This window comes from Pseudonaja textilis, chromosome 10, assembly GCF_049901715.1.
Source record: "Pseudonaja textilis isolate UNSWEBS1 chromosome 10, rPseTex1.2, whole genome shotgun sequence".
NCBI lineage: Eukaryota > Metazoa > Chordata > Lepidosauria > Squamata > Elapidae > Pseudonaja > Pseudonaja textilis.
Genome location: NC_141999.1, coordinates 16,490,931 through 16,505,524, shown reverse-complemented (window position 1 = coordinate 16,505,524; position 14,594 = coordinate 16,490,931). Strand labels below are relative to the sequence as shown.

General features: G+C 41.3%; 1 protein-coding gene across 2 annotated transcripts in view; it reads right to left on the bottom strand.

Annotated features, from left to right (window-relative positions):
• LOC113437428 (beta-1,4-galactosyltransferase 3-like) overlaps positions 1-14,148 on the bottom strand; it is a 32,676-nt gene extending 18,528 nt beyond the window's left edge. Inside the window, exons 1-2 of one of the 2 annotated variants that reach the window (XM_087939901.1) lie at positions 13,909-14,071; positions 4,988-5,065 (exon numbers count right to left, since the gene is read on the bottom strand). The gene's annotated coding sequence lies outside the window, so the exon portion shown is untranslated. Of the gene's footprint in view, positions 1-4,987; positions 5,066-13,908 lie in introns of both variants that reach the window. The other variant, XM_026702406.2, reaches the window with a different exon arrangement.
• Positions 14,149-14,594: the final 446 nt, after the last annotated feature.

The window sequence follows — 14,594 nt, the reverse complement described above, 5'->3', positions numbered from 1 at the left end:
TGAACTCAAAAGTGTAAAACCAAAACTATTTGACAGATAGTCCTTCCCGGTTCAAACACATCATCCTTAAGGAATGAAAATTGCAAAATAAGAGATTTTTCACCCGCTGGAGCAGCGCCTGATCCATTTCTCCCTCCACTAGAAGAGAAACAAGATCTGAAGGACCCAGCTCCCAAAGGCTAGGCCAAGAGTATCCTTCTTGTAATTTTTTTAATGATCATGTTTCTTTGATGGTATGCAATTCAATCTAATTCTTATGGAAAAGGCTGTTCTGCTTGGGATTTGGCTAATCCCCATAGGAATGTTTTAAGGTTACTCTTTCACTATGAAAGGCCTTTATTTCTGCTTGGCAAGACTTCCTAAACCATTGAGAGTGGGAGGAGGCAGGGAGATCAACTAAGTGGTAGCTGGGAAGTAACCTATGCATATACACTCACGGTTTGTATGTGGTTCATATCTCCAGCAGTTTTGTAGGGGGACACATTACTCTATGGTCATCAAAAATCGGGAGTCCTGTGGCATCTTTTCAAACTACTGTAATAGAGTTTATTAAAGGTTATTTATTAAAAACTACAGTTCCATGGCCCTGAAGTTAATGAAGTGAGCAGTTCACCAACCACTATGGCTTTTAATAAAATTTGTCAGTTTGAAAAGGTGCTGCCAGACTCCTTCTGATTTCTGTATGAGCTTGTGTAGATTAATAGCTGATTCATTCACTCTTTACCAATTGAATGCCAGTTTGAGTTGGTTGGTCATACAATTCCGGTTTTATGAACATATTGGCAGTAATGACTATGAACAACAGTATGACAAGGTTACAACAATGGTCAATTAGAATATCTGCAAGAAATAGCATCTGTCTCCTTTAGAATTCAAACGGATAGGCACTTGCCACATAACACCCCAGACTTAACAACTGTTGACCAGAAAGGCAAAAAAGTCTGAACAGTGGTGTGACAGAACCTGGAGACAGCAGAATACAAGATAAAAATCACAACTTGTCAAAGACCTGCAAATAGAAGTAGAATGATTGTGGCAAAAGAAAGCAAAGATAGTACCAATACATTTTGGCTGCAATCCTAAGAAATTTGGAGTACCACTTGAATATCTTTGGCATTGAAAAAAAACCAGTCAATTGCAAAAAGCAAAAATTTTACTTGGAACAGCTTACATCCTGCAATGATCCCTTTTAACACCACCAAACAATATCTCCCTATCCCAGGTCTTTTGAAAGGACTTGACAGGTAGTCCCAAAAGGAGTGCAAATGACCAGATGACTGCAAGGAATATAAATCCTTCCATTCTCCATCATTCAGTCAGAACTGAGGAAGCTTCTTGGATGAGAAACGAAACTCTTCAAGGAAAAACAAAGCCCAGATGCCCCTTGAAAAAGCACCTCTGGGACAACCATGACTTGGATGACTGAACATCTCCAAAGACTCTACTTGATAGGTAGATAAAAATGCCAAATCCAGTCTGAGTATTTGGCTGATTGTGCAACTAACAATAATAATGATTTTGCAAACCCAAATGCTGCCCTCCGGTTGTTAAAAAAAGATATTCCCTACAATTCTGCCCCTACCAAGGAACTATTTCATACATCCAGCAGGCGAGAATGAAACCATCCAATCTACCAACAAACAAGAAAGTAAAACACACAGGAAGCATTGCATAGATGTGCCTTAAATCCATATGTAATCAAAAAATAAATGTAACAAAAGGTATATTTAATGATTTATAGAACATATGTGAAGAGAAATAAGGGAAAAATTAATTATGGAGATTATATATGTTTTTAAGGAAGTATGATGTTTAATTGAAAAGTAGCATTAAAGATGTTAAGATTTTAATGATTATTAATGATAGAACTGAACTGGAATGGAATGAGGGTTTATAATTACATATATTTACAATCTTTCTTTTTTTTTAAAGAATATAGTGTGTATTATAAGAATGTACCAAGCAGAATTCGATTGGAAGTTATGTATTATGTATTATATTGAAGGTCATAAACTTAAGGTATATATTGAAGTTTAAATAAGAGTTGGATGTAATTAAAAGATATAAAGGCGTCATACTCCAATTAGTAACTACAGGAGAAAATTTGTTTAATGAGAAATGATAATATGAAATTGAAATAGAACAGACAAAAGTATAAATATAATGATTTGAATTGAGATGAGATCATCAAAATAAAATTGAGAAAATTAAAAGAGGGGAAAAACTATTTACTATATAGAAAATGTAAAATAATATAAGATATGGAATAGAATACAAAAAGGAGCATGAAATTGAGTTTTGTATCTGTATAAAGAAGTTCAACCTGGGACCATGCTATTTTCAAAAAAGATATTTTACTTGTATTTTGTATGTGTGAAAACCCAAATAAAACTTTATTTAAAAAAAAATCCACATGTAAACATATGGGTAAGAACTACATGCAAGAGTTGCAACACGAACATGGATCTGTAAACTAGTGTAAATAGTGTTTCGGTTTAATTAACCTGTCCATGTCTGTTTACAAATAACGGGGAAGAATAAACAGCATATAATTAATCCCTTAGAAAGTTGGTACATCAATATCTGCACCATTTGTAAAAATAACAACCGTTCCTGAAGATCTCTTCATCTACTGTAGATGAATTTTTTTATCTGTAATGAAGAAAACAGTTTCTACAAATAAAAAGTAACGTAGCTACTTTTAAGAGATGGGCAAATTGTCATTGAGACCTTAGTAAATATTATTTTGGGTTTACAGAAGACCTGAACGTCATGGGTTTTCACTGAGCTACATCCTAGACATTTATTCTTATAAAGCCCAGTCAGGTAATGCTAGTTATCCAGTAAAACATTTCCCTCACAACATGCAGAAATACCCATATATCTACTTCTTAAAAACCTAAATAGCTTTCCATGTTTTGAAAAGGAGATGCAAGTATCCTCAATAATATAAAGGAGGAAATCTAGGAATGCAAAGAATCATCTGAATTCCCTGATGAATAGTCAATATATATATAGAGTTTCTATTAAGACCATATCACCCAATGCCAATAGAACAATAGAATAACAGAGTTGGAAGGGACCTTGGAGGTCTTCTAGTCCAACCCCCTGCTCAGGCAGAAAACCCTATACCTGTGATGGTGAACCTATGGCATACATCACAGGTGGCATGCAAAGCTATTTGTGCCGGCATGCAAGCCACAGGTAAACTTACCTTACTGCGCATGTGCATGTCTCCCAGGTGATTTTCGGCCTCCCAGAGGCTTGAGGACAGCTTCTGCAGCCTTTGCAGGCTGAAAAAATAGGCCAGTTTCATCACTTCCTATAATACCGGAAGTGACGAAATGGGCCTATTTTTCAGCCTGCAAAGGCTGCAGAAGCTGTCCTCAAGCCTCTGGGAGGCTGAAAAAGGCCTCAAACAGGCCGAAAATCAGCTAGGAGGTACAGTGCAGATAAGGGGACGGCAGGGGGGATTGTGCATGCATGCGCAAGGAGTGGGGGGCGCATTGCCTTCTGGGTGCTGGCACTTCTGTGCACACACACACACACACACACAATTTTTGGCACAGGAGTCCAAAAAGGCTAGCCACCACTGCCCTATACCATTTCAGACAAATAGTTGTCCAATTTCTTCTTAAAAGCTTCCAGTGATGAAGCACCCACAGCTTCTGGAGCCAAATCTTTTCACTGATTAATAGTTCTAATTGTCAGGAAATGTCTCCTTAGTTCTAGGTTGGTTCCCTCTTTGATTAGTTTCTATCCCATTTCTACTTGTCCTGCCTTCAGGTGCTCTGGAGAATAGGTTGACCCCATTCTCTGACTTTTAATGTTCAGAAGACAAAAAGAACCCTAAACAGAGACCCCAACTCTACTCTAAGCAGTCCCCATTTCAAAGCTGAGATGACTTTCAAGGAAACACTCTGCATTGACAAGACTGAGGGGATTTTTCCCCCTCTAACAATTAATGTGCACCATAAACTGCCTTACTGACTACCATCGAATGAAATCAACCTGGCATTTTTAGCCAACTTTATCAGTTGCATCCTGTCATGCCTCTGTTGGAATCTGATTCTGAGGGGGAGGTTGAGCAGCTGACAGGGAGTGGGAGTGTGGCTCCGGTGGCTGTGGAGGAAACTGGGGAAGGGCACAGTCTGGCTGGGCATTCAGAGGAAGACCCAGGCCCACTTCCTCTTCATCCTAGGGCACGCAGGGAGGAATGGAGAAGGGAGCAACGTGAGTTACAGGGGAGAAAAGGGCTCTGATTTCCTTCATTAACTGCAGCTGGGAAAACAGGATTTAAAAGGGGCATTTGCGTACAGCACTTTGCTGGAAGCAAAGCATGAATTATCTTTGCTTGTCAAATCTTATCTGGGTTATGGTGTCCTCCCAACTGTGTGTGTTTCATTATCTTTTGAAGTCTGCAATTCCTTATCCTGCCCTGTCTCATTAATTGCTGCAGCATGATTTGTGTTGGTTTTCATTTATAATTTAGATGTACTTTGGGTTTGGACTGAATTTCTTCCTTTTAAAAACTGCCCTTGGGAGAGTTTTTTCTCCAGCTGATGATAACTGGACATTGGGGGCCAAGTTGGAGGTATTAAGGGGACTTTACCTACTTTTGTGACTTCGTTGCTTTTGTGTCATACCCCAAGTCATCACACATCCCAGCCAGCTTAAGATTGCAAAACCTGGAAAGTATATTGCTGTGGTTCCTTACGGCTGAACACAGAAGGGTCCAATTCTTAACTTACAGCTCTGCATTCATGTCTAAAGTTAGGTGCCTTCTGGGATACAGGGCAAAGTTTCCTGGAGTCCATATTGGGCAGAGAGACTGCCATGAATCAACCTTTCAGTTCACACCTGAAGAAGCACCTTGGCTCTTTAATTTGAGGACAGCATTTTTCCAAGTCTCCCATCAGTTCATTCAGAAATTAGAAGCGCTTCACATTAAGGATAAAGCAATACTGTACCAAAAAAATAATAATACCTGAAATTGCTGGTCTTCAGAGAGAAACGGGACCTATCCAGCTTGTTAATTCCTCGGCTACGTGGCCACCTGAGAAATCTTTTTAAAAAAATACTGTGCCAACATATATAAAAATATATACATTTATTTATTAAGCAAATGTATATGGCAGCCTGACTCACATTAAGGGCAGCTTTGTTTATTCAGCAGAACTATGGTAAAACCTCATTTCCTGGAGTGCAGGATTTGTCTGATTCCAATTTCAATAGAGTTTCTGCCGTGAATCAGAGGACACTAAAAAGATGGGACAACTTAGAACTGGGGCATGCAGCCAGACTAGCAACCCCCTAAGGCAGACCGGGAAAAGTTGGCATTTACTCAGAGTAATATATAGCCCTTTCGAGCCAATAGTATTCAGCCAATTTAAACAGGAAATGGAACGCTGCTGGTGCAGAGCAAAACCAGGAAATCGGAAGGGTGGGTGGATGGAAGGGAGGGAGGAGGGGGGGGGGAGGAGTGGGGAAACACGTCCAGAATGTGTAGTGCCTTCAGAAGAAGGGTAGAACTTAGTCAATACCAGATGTCACTTTCTCCAACAGATAACAGTTCTCTGAACCAGCTCGTATCATTTGCTAAATGTTCCCAATTTTTTTCCCCCTGAAGATGAGCCCGGCATTCACTACAATAACACGGATGGAGTGATACTCAACTCAACTCGAACAACAAAACAAGAAAATCCTTCTCAAGAACCCAACCATTACTTGGAAGCTTTTCTGTAGCTCCTAGACTAATTCTTGGCTGCCTATTTTACTTATTATTCTCTAGGGAAAAACACAAAAGCCATAGGAGAGTTAAGCAATGGCTCATTAACTCCAATCCCCCAGAGCAGACTTTGCTTAGATTATACAACAACGTTGCTTAGACAACGATAGGTTACCAAGATTCCACTCTTGGATCTAGTTTTTCTTAAAGGGCTATCTGATCTCAAAGAAGGGTTTTTTTTTTAAAACGAAGGGAGGGAGGGAGGGAGGGAGGGAGGGAGGAAGGAAGGAAGGAAGGAAGGAAGGAAAGAAAGAAGGAAGGAAGGAAGGAAGGAAGGAAGGAAGGAAGAAAGAAAGAAAGAAAGAAAGGCCCAGCTTGCAAACAACATCCAATACATTTTGACAACTTATATTCAAGGATATGTGTAATGCACTTTTTTTTTGAAGTCCACTGATCTTGATTTAATGCTTTCAAAAGACAATCCAGTGGCTTCATCTGAATCCGTGAATTCTTCTAGGAACTTTTTTTTAAAATTCTCCCAGAAGAGCATGCAACTCTGAAAGGCTTTTAGAGAGACTCCACTTCTTTAAAAGTGGCTGCAATGTAATTTTGCATTTGCTTGTTTTTTTCATGTAAAAGTTTTACTTTTTTTTACAGATCAAAAAAATGACGAGAATTTTAAAAGGTAAATAAATATACAAGAGATAAACATACAGGAGATTTAAAAACCTGTCAGTGGTTATAATTTCCATACATCATTAATTATGAATAATTGAATAGGGTTAAGGAACCAAAAAAATTCAAAACTTCAAGCTAGGATAAATAAGAACCATAGTTAACACAGTATGAATCCCCAAATCATTTGTTGACACACACTGAACTGTCATTTTTAATGTAACAGGAGAAAGTATACAAATATGATTGCAGAGTAAATAATATGGTAAATTCGCTGCAATTTTAACCAAAATAAAATAACCACTCCTTTTTAGAATCCAGTCCCCACACAACACTCAGAAGGCATGTACTATACCTGTAGTAAGTGACCCCAAATTATATTCTAAATATAATCTAGAAAAAGCCACTCCAAAGTCCCTTAAGAGTTATCCAGAGGTCATTTTAAAGTCTTCCAATCTTTAAAATCTGTATGGTTTCTAAGAAGAGTCAAAAAGGACTCTTGCTCAACAATCCATCTTTACAAACAAGGGTGACATCCTCACGATTATTTCTGAACAGGCTAACTCAAGATAACATTGCTTGTGTGCCATTCATTCAAAATAGGAAGTTGCCATAGTAAATAGGGACAATTAATATCATCATGGAAATTGTTAAGGAAAAAGGAAGGCTTGCTTTCTAATAGTTTCTTAAGCTCTTTACAGGAGCAACAGTCTCTTCCTATTTCATTCTCTTCCTATTTGTATTTGATTTGATTGTAACAGTTGAATCCTACCACTTCATATACCCCATGCTCTCAAGTACACCCTTACTCATTCTCTTAAAACATGAGGCCATGGTGCCTGTGTTGGGATCATGTAATTTTTGTTCTACAACGTAATTCATTTCACCCTTCATTCTGCCAAGTCCTTTAGATGTTACAGGAGAAGCTATCTTAGAGATCATCTAAGCACACCCACCCACAATGCAATGCCCCCTGCACATGCACATGCAACAACCTCGCCCCCCCTTACCTGCACTGCGCATGTGTACACGTCCCAGCTGATTTTTGAGGCCATTTTCGCCCCACTGGAGCCGCAAGAGGCTGAAAACAGGCCCATTTCGGCACTTCTGGTATTTCCAGAAGGCCCGTTTTTCAGCCTCCCAAGGCTGCAAAGGCTTCCCTTGAGCATCCAGGAGGGCGAAAATGGCCTCAAACGAGCCGAAAATCAGCTGGGAGGCACACACGTGTGCAGTGCAGGTAAGTTTGGCATGGCCCGCACAAATAGCTCTGCGTGCCACCTGTGGCACACATGCCGTAGGTTCACCATCAGTGGTACAGGGTGGGTGGAAAACCTCCAAGGTCCCTTCCAACTTTGTTATTCTGTTCATACAGGAGCGGAATGCAATGGCATTCCAGGCTTTATTTAAATAGTGCTAAACAAAGGAACACTCCTCCAAATTTCTAAAGATGAATTCCTGTCAACCAATTCCCCTTGGTTTTCTTCCCCTTAAATTTTAGTTAAAAACTGCTTTCCTTCCATTTCTCTCTCCTGGGCTCTGGTCCTAAAGCACAGCAATGAAATAGTAATGAAACACAGTTTTGTTTGTGTATCTGTGGAAAAGAACTGTTGCAATCTGCACAGAAGAAAAAAAGACCATAAATCTGAGTTAGCTATTAAAAAGTATATGTACGGACATGCACATGCTCACCAGAACAAAGGGACTTCACAATCGAACCTAAGTTTTGTCTATCCTGGTTCAGAGATTAGAAACCATACAGAAAATGATTAACCAAGCTGATCCAAGTGTTAAAATAGATTTTTATGCGGGGAATGCTAAAATGTGTCTTACTTTTCCTTGGGAAAAGGGAATAAGATAGTGGCTTTCTTTTATGTACACTGAGAGCATACACACCAAGACAGATTCCTTGTGTGTCCAATCACACTTTGCCAGTAAAAGAATTCTATTCTATTCTATTCTATTCTATTCTATTCTATTCTATTCTATTCTATTCTATTCTATTCTATTCTATTCTATTCTGAAATAGAATTGAAGGAAGCTAGAGAGAATTTCCTGTTACTATAATAACCATTCAGAATCACCCAAAGAAAAATGATTGGTTAGAGATGCAAAACAAATTACATATGTGTTTCTTCGTGCAATGCAAAAGTTATATCCAATGCAATTTGCTATCATCAGGAATGGCAATGGCCACAGACTTTGGTAACTTTCAAAGGTAAACAGACGAGAGAACAGAGGAAAGACTGAAATTAATGGAGCAAAACTCATCTGCTGCCATGGCCACCACCACAAAACACAAAGTCTATGTTCAGAGTTACTTTTTTTAAAATTAATTACTGAATTTACATCCTTGCCTTTCTGTTCAGAATAAACTTTGAGGCAGTTTACCGCCATTAAAAACAGGCGGAGTGTAAAATTGTTCCAACAGAAGCAGTCATTAAAATACAACTGTTGGGAGAAAACCACGGGAGTGTGCATCTTGCTTCTGAACTTCGGACCATCAAGCTTATAAACCTTAGCTTTTGGAAAGTTTGCCAGTCCAGAGTTCATAAGTGAAATGCACACTTCTGTGGTTTTCTCCCCAGCAAGGAGGGAAGGCTGACTCTAAGGAGGGCTCAGACTTCACTTGCATTTGGATGGGAGATTAAACGCTATCTCAAAATCCCAGACCTGCGTCTTAGTTTGGTACATGAAAAACAAAACAAAACCTGCATTAGAAAGAAGGCAACGGCAAACAGCTTCTGTGCTGTTCCCAGTATCAAGGAGCTATCCAGGAATTACAGGTAGTCCTCGACTTACAACCACAATGGAGCCTGAAATTTCTGTTGCTAAGCAGGACATTTATTCAGCGAGTTTTGCCTCATTTTACGATCTTTCTTGCCACAGCTGTTAAGTGAACCACCACTATTGTTAAGTTAGTCACACGGTTTTTAAGTGAATCTGGTCGCAAAGGGGAATCACATAATCCCAGGACACTGCGACTGTCATAAGCATGAACTAGTTGCCAAGCGTCCAAATTTTGATCATGTAACCCTGGGGATGCTGCTATGGTTGTTAAGTGTGAAAAATGGTCATAACTCACTTTTTTCACTCCTTTAAATGCCTTTTGTGGCCACCGACCATGGCCACAAACACCCCAAGGCTTGAGATTTAAATCATAACAAGATTTCAAACCTTCAAAACGTCCCAGGGCTCCACAGGATGAGAACCAGTGAAGTAATCAATTAAGCCCAGTTTGTGAAATTTTTGCCTTTTACTGACTTTGAGGTCACTCTTAACGGGATACTTTAGAAGAAACAAAGCAGGGAAATTACTTCCAAGACTTCAGGAGAAAGTCAGAAAAAGAAATATTATTCTCTCCCCATCCCTGACATTTTCTTTTTGCTGTTGTTTTATCCCCCCTTTATTTTAACAATCTGGTCAGGTTGAAGGTTAGGAAGCCTGAACGATCAGACCAAAAAAAAAAAAAACCCTTTCAAGCCCAACAGCTGAAGCCATCATGCTATTTTATTTATAAAGCATCTAAAATTATGAGGTGCTGCACAGTAAAACCAAGAGTGATAGTTCTCTGCCCACAGACTCAAGTCTAAAATTAACCAACATATTTCCTTCTTACAATGAAACAAATTTGGAGGGGGGGAGAAGGGGAGGAAATGTAAAGAAACAAAAAAAATATATTTGCAAAACAGCCTCTTTTCATACTTCTATAATACCTATAAACTGTTCACTGGGATACAGGCAGTCGTTGACTGGTAATTGATCAGCTAATTCGTCAGTAGGTAAACATTGTGATTGTTAAGCAAGACATCACATGAAATTGTACCCGATTTTACGATATTTTTGCTGTGGTCATGAAGCAAGGCATCACATGATGCCAATTTAGATGCTTCCCTGCTGGCTTCCCCATTGCTGACTAGGAGGGCCACAATTGGCAACCACGTGATTCCAGGGTGCTCCCACTGTCATAAATGCAACCATTTGCCAAGTGCCTGGATTGTTATCAAATTACTGCAGAGACACTGCAACAGTCGTAAGCTTTGAAGATGGGTCCTACGCCATTATTGTTTTTCAGCCCCAGTGTAATTTTAAACGTTTGGCTAAATGAACAGTCAGTCGTAAGTCACAGATTATCTGTACTTACGAACCAGCATGACAACAAACAGCTTAGCTGCAAGAGTAACTCACAACTGACATGGAAACCCCACTCCAGTATATACACACTTCTTCTACTTAGAATTACAAAATAAACTGCTATAATGCAAGCCATGATCCAATTGGAATATCACTGCCTTATTGGATCTATGGGGGCTTATGTTGGGTGAGAGTCCTAGGCATGGACTGCATCCATACAGACAAAAATCTCTGAGAAATTAGTTTTTATGTTGTTCAGAAAAGCTCCATCCAAAAGCCAATATTAAGAATTGGCAGACAAAAGGGAAATAACTGAGCATTACAGAATGCATGTAAAGAATGTTGTACCTTACAAACCGCCAACTGACAGTTAGGACTGCAGAAAAAAACAACTGCAACCAACCTGCCTTCCACTGAGGACTTGTATACTGCACGAGATAGAAAGAGGGCTCAGAAAATGTCTACAGACCACCCTCACATCCTGGACATAAACCGTCTCAACTCCTCCCCTAGGGATGAGGCTACAGGGCATTGCATGCCAAAACTGCCAGACACAAAGACAGATTTTTCCCCCATGCCATCACCCAACTCCCACAGCAGACTTATGCCTACAGATATTTACTCATGTAGTAGGGCTGTAATGCTATTATCCTTCCCATCCTTCCTATTACCTTCTCCTATTGGTAACTTATGATTGTATTACCTTGTTGTTTGCATGTACTTTGAGAGCTTATGCATCGGAGACAAATTCCTTGCATGTCCAATCTCATTTGGCCAATAAAGAATTCTATTCTTATTCTCATTAGTCGTGATGGTGCACTGGTTACAATGCAGAATTGCAGGCGAAATCTGCTGACTGCTAGCAGTTCGATCCTGACCCACTCAGCTTTCCATCCTTCCGAGGTCAGTAAAATGAGAAGCCAGATTGTTGGAGGAAATATGCTGAATCTGTAAATCGCTTAGAGGCTGCTGTAAAGCACCATAAAGCAATATATATGTCTAAGTGCTATTACTATATATTCTATTGTTATCTATTGCTACCTATTGCTACCTATTGCTACCTATTCTATTCTATTCGCAAAAGGAATGGCAATCTGCAGCCTCTAATAATATACAAATGAAGGCTTACAAGAAACAAAAATCTATTTTCTTTTACCTTACAGCATAGGATTTCAGCCTTGAAAAGTACTAAACATTCAAGTTTGAAATATACTGTAAGAAAAGTCAAGACTGTCTTTGCTGAAAACCTCCAAGATAAAACAAGAAAAAGATGCATTCATTTAAGGAGGATTTGAATGAGCCAAAAAAGCTCTTCAATTATGAAGAACATTTATATAATCTGGAAATCTTGGATGCTTAGGTAAAAAATGAAAGGTTACAATCTATCTTGTATTAAAAATTCCCAACAAGGCTCAGAAACTGGATGACTCATTGTGCAAGTTTTGTGTATTACCTATAATTGTGGAATAAGCAACAATTGTTTTGGTGACTGAACACATAAAATCCCAAACAAGCAACCCATATTACGATTCTGCATGACATAAAAGCTTTCACATACTTTCTATACCAGACCTGCCAACATAGGGGCTTCAACTTCCATAGCCAACAGCCAGTAAGGATGGAACGGCTTTTCCATTTATGGTGTTTCAGAACTACCTTTCCAGAGCAAACATGTTTCCAGTGGATGGAAGAGGTACCCTAAAATATGAGTCCTACCTGTGCAATAGATAAGATGCAAGCATTTCATAATATTTGAGGTAAGGATCAATGATTTCCCTTGAATCGGAAAGGAAAAATCCAAGTCTTAGGGAGCCCCAAGTGCAGCTTTCATGATTATAAATCCTGGTTGGATTCATACATTGAAATACGATTTTTCAGTTTGTAGCATGTATCAGTGCTGCCAGCAAATACAGTTTTGTATCTGTTTAATATGTAGTTTAGTACCTAAATTTTTTCTTAAAATAAATCTTGCATACCTTTAGCTACCTAGGTTAAATTGATAGCATTGTCTTCTGCTATCTGGGAAGTCTTCAAATACATGCCATTAGATTGCAATTAGATTGTCCTGCCTTTATTGCTTTCCCTTCCTCTTCCTAGTTTCCACACAACACTCCTGGGAGGTGGGTTGGGCTGAGAGCGACTGGACCAGTGTGACTAAGCTAACTTTCATGCCTAAAATAGGACTAGAACTCACCCATCTCCTGGTGTCTCTAGGCCAGCACACCATCCGTCTGGCTTTGTTTCTAACTCCCTGTCCATCACAACCACAGCAAAAAAAAATTCCAAGAGATGAAATCTGTACAACTAAAAGAGGCCCAGTGTGGGAAAAGCTGGGTGAACATATTGTGTGAATGCGGATTATCAATCCCTTAGGAAGATGCCACTCTCCTTCCTCTTTTCCACCCGTACCATTTGTGAACACAACACATCAAAGGTGTCAAATTGTTGTTTCTTTTTTCTTCTCTCTCTAGGTTTACAAGTAGTTTAGAAGAAGAAAGAACAATGCCACATCTTTAAAAAAAACCTACCACTGTACAGAAATCTGCAGGTGTCGCCATCCCATAATAAGCAACAAGAGAGAAACCTGCCAACTTTGACCAATTTCCTCCTCTTAGGATTGCCAGCAACAATTTTTCTTCGTTTTTCTTCTTCTTCTACTGGTACCGATTTTTTCTTTCTTTTTTAAAAAAAATAAGCTGAGAACTCATATGTCTCCACATCACTAGATCCCCACCACAATTCTACATTTAAAAAATATTATTATTATTATTATTCTCTTCCTTAATTGGGAAAGTAGCCCATTTTCCCCCAAAAGTCCAATTCTTCCTCCGGCCAAAAGCATCTGCCCTATGTTCGCTTAAAGAGGGTAGGAAATGAATACTTGCGAGGGGGGGATAATCAACCCACCCTTTTTAATCCCCGCTCCCCAACGAGGGAGAGGTTTCTTCCCCACGACTTGTGGGGTTGGGAGACGACGGGAGGGTGCCGGGACCTTCCGCTCTCTCGGGGAGGGACGGGACACGGGTTGAGAGGGGAAAAGGCGGAGAGAAGCCTAAAGGACCCCCCCCCACACACACGCGCGCGTCGGCGGGTTCTCACAACACGCCAAGAAGCCGGACACGCGTGTCTGGAGGATGCTCGTGCGAACCCAGCGCGGCGATGGATGGGTTGAGTGGGTGGGCTCCTGTTCAGCCTGTTGCACAAGCGCGGCCAGTCGGGGTGGTGAATCCCGGGGAAAGTCGGCGCCGCTACCCCCGGCTATCGCCTTCCGAAGAATCCCCCGTCCTCCATCCGGCGCCGCGCGGCCGCAACAGCCGAGAGACCAGCCCCTTCCGACGGCCCGGGGGTTTCCTTGCGAGGAAGCCCGCACTTACAGCCGGAGCGACGCCTCCCCTTGGGAAGATCCGGCGCTGCTCGCTGCCTCCTGCTGCTGCTGCTGGGTCCCCCCGCGCCGCCTCTGGGTCGCCGCTCCCGCCGGCGGCTCCGCGATCGTCAACTGACGGAGTGGGCGGCCCTCGCGACAACGGTCTGAGAGGCGACGCTCCGAAGCCCAGAGAAGGCGAGGCGGCGCCGGAGCAACGGCGCGCCTCAAGACCCGCCCTCGCCCCCGCCCCTCTCCCCGCCTCCGAACGCAAACGGGGGTTGGGGGGGGGGCTTGAATCGCACGCCTCGACCAATCGCCCTCCGAGGCGAGAAAAAGGGGCGGGCCACGCGAGAGAGGGGGGCGGAGGCGCGCCCAGGCCGGCCAATCGGAGCCCGAACGCTCTGACGTCATTGGGCGTAGAGTGGTGGCAAATTCACAAAACCCGGGAAAGAGGGCGGGGCCGCTGGCCGGGTGGGGGCGGGAAGCGGGGTTAGTTAGTTAGTGCCTCCGTCTCTCTGCTTTGAGGATTATGGTTTACCTGTGGTGTGTTGGCCGAGCAATGGGGTGAAACCAAGCCTCTCCCCAAAATCTTGATTTACTAGCTTGAGTGAATGGGTTCGCCTGTCTGTTCAAAGGGGCAGAGCAGGACAAGAAGCAACGGGTGGAAACTAATCAAGGAGAGAAGCAATTTAGAAT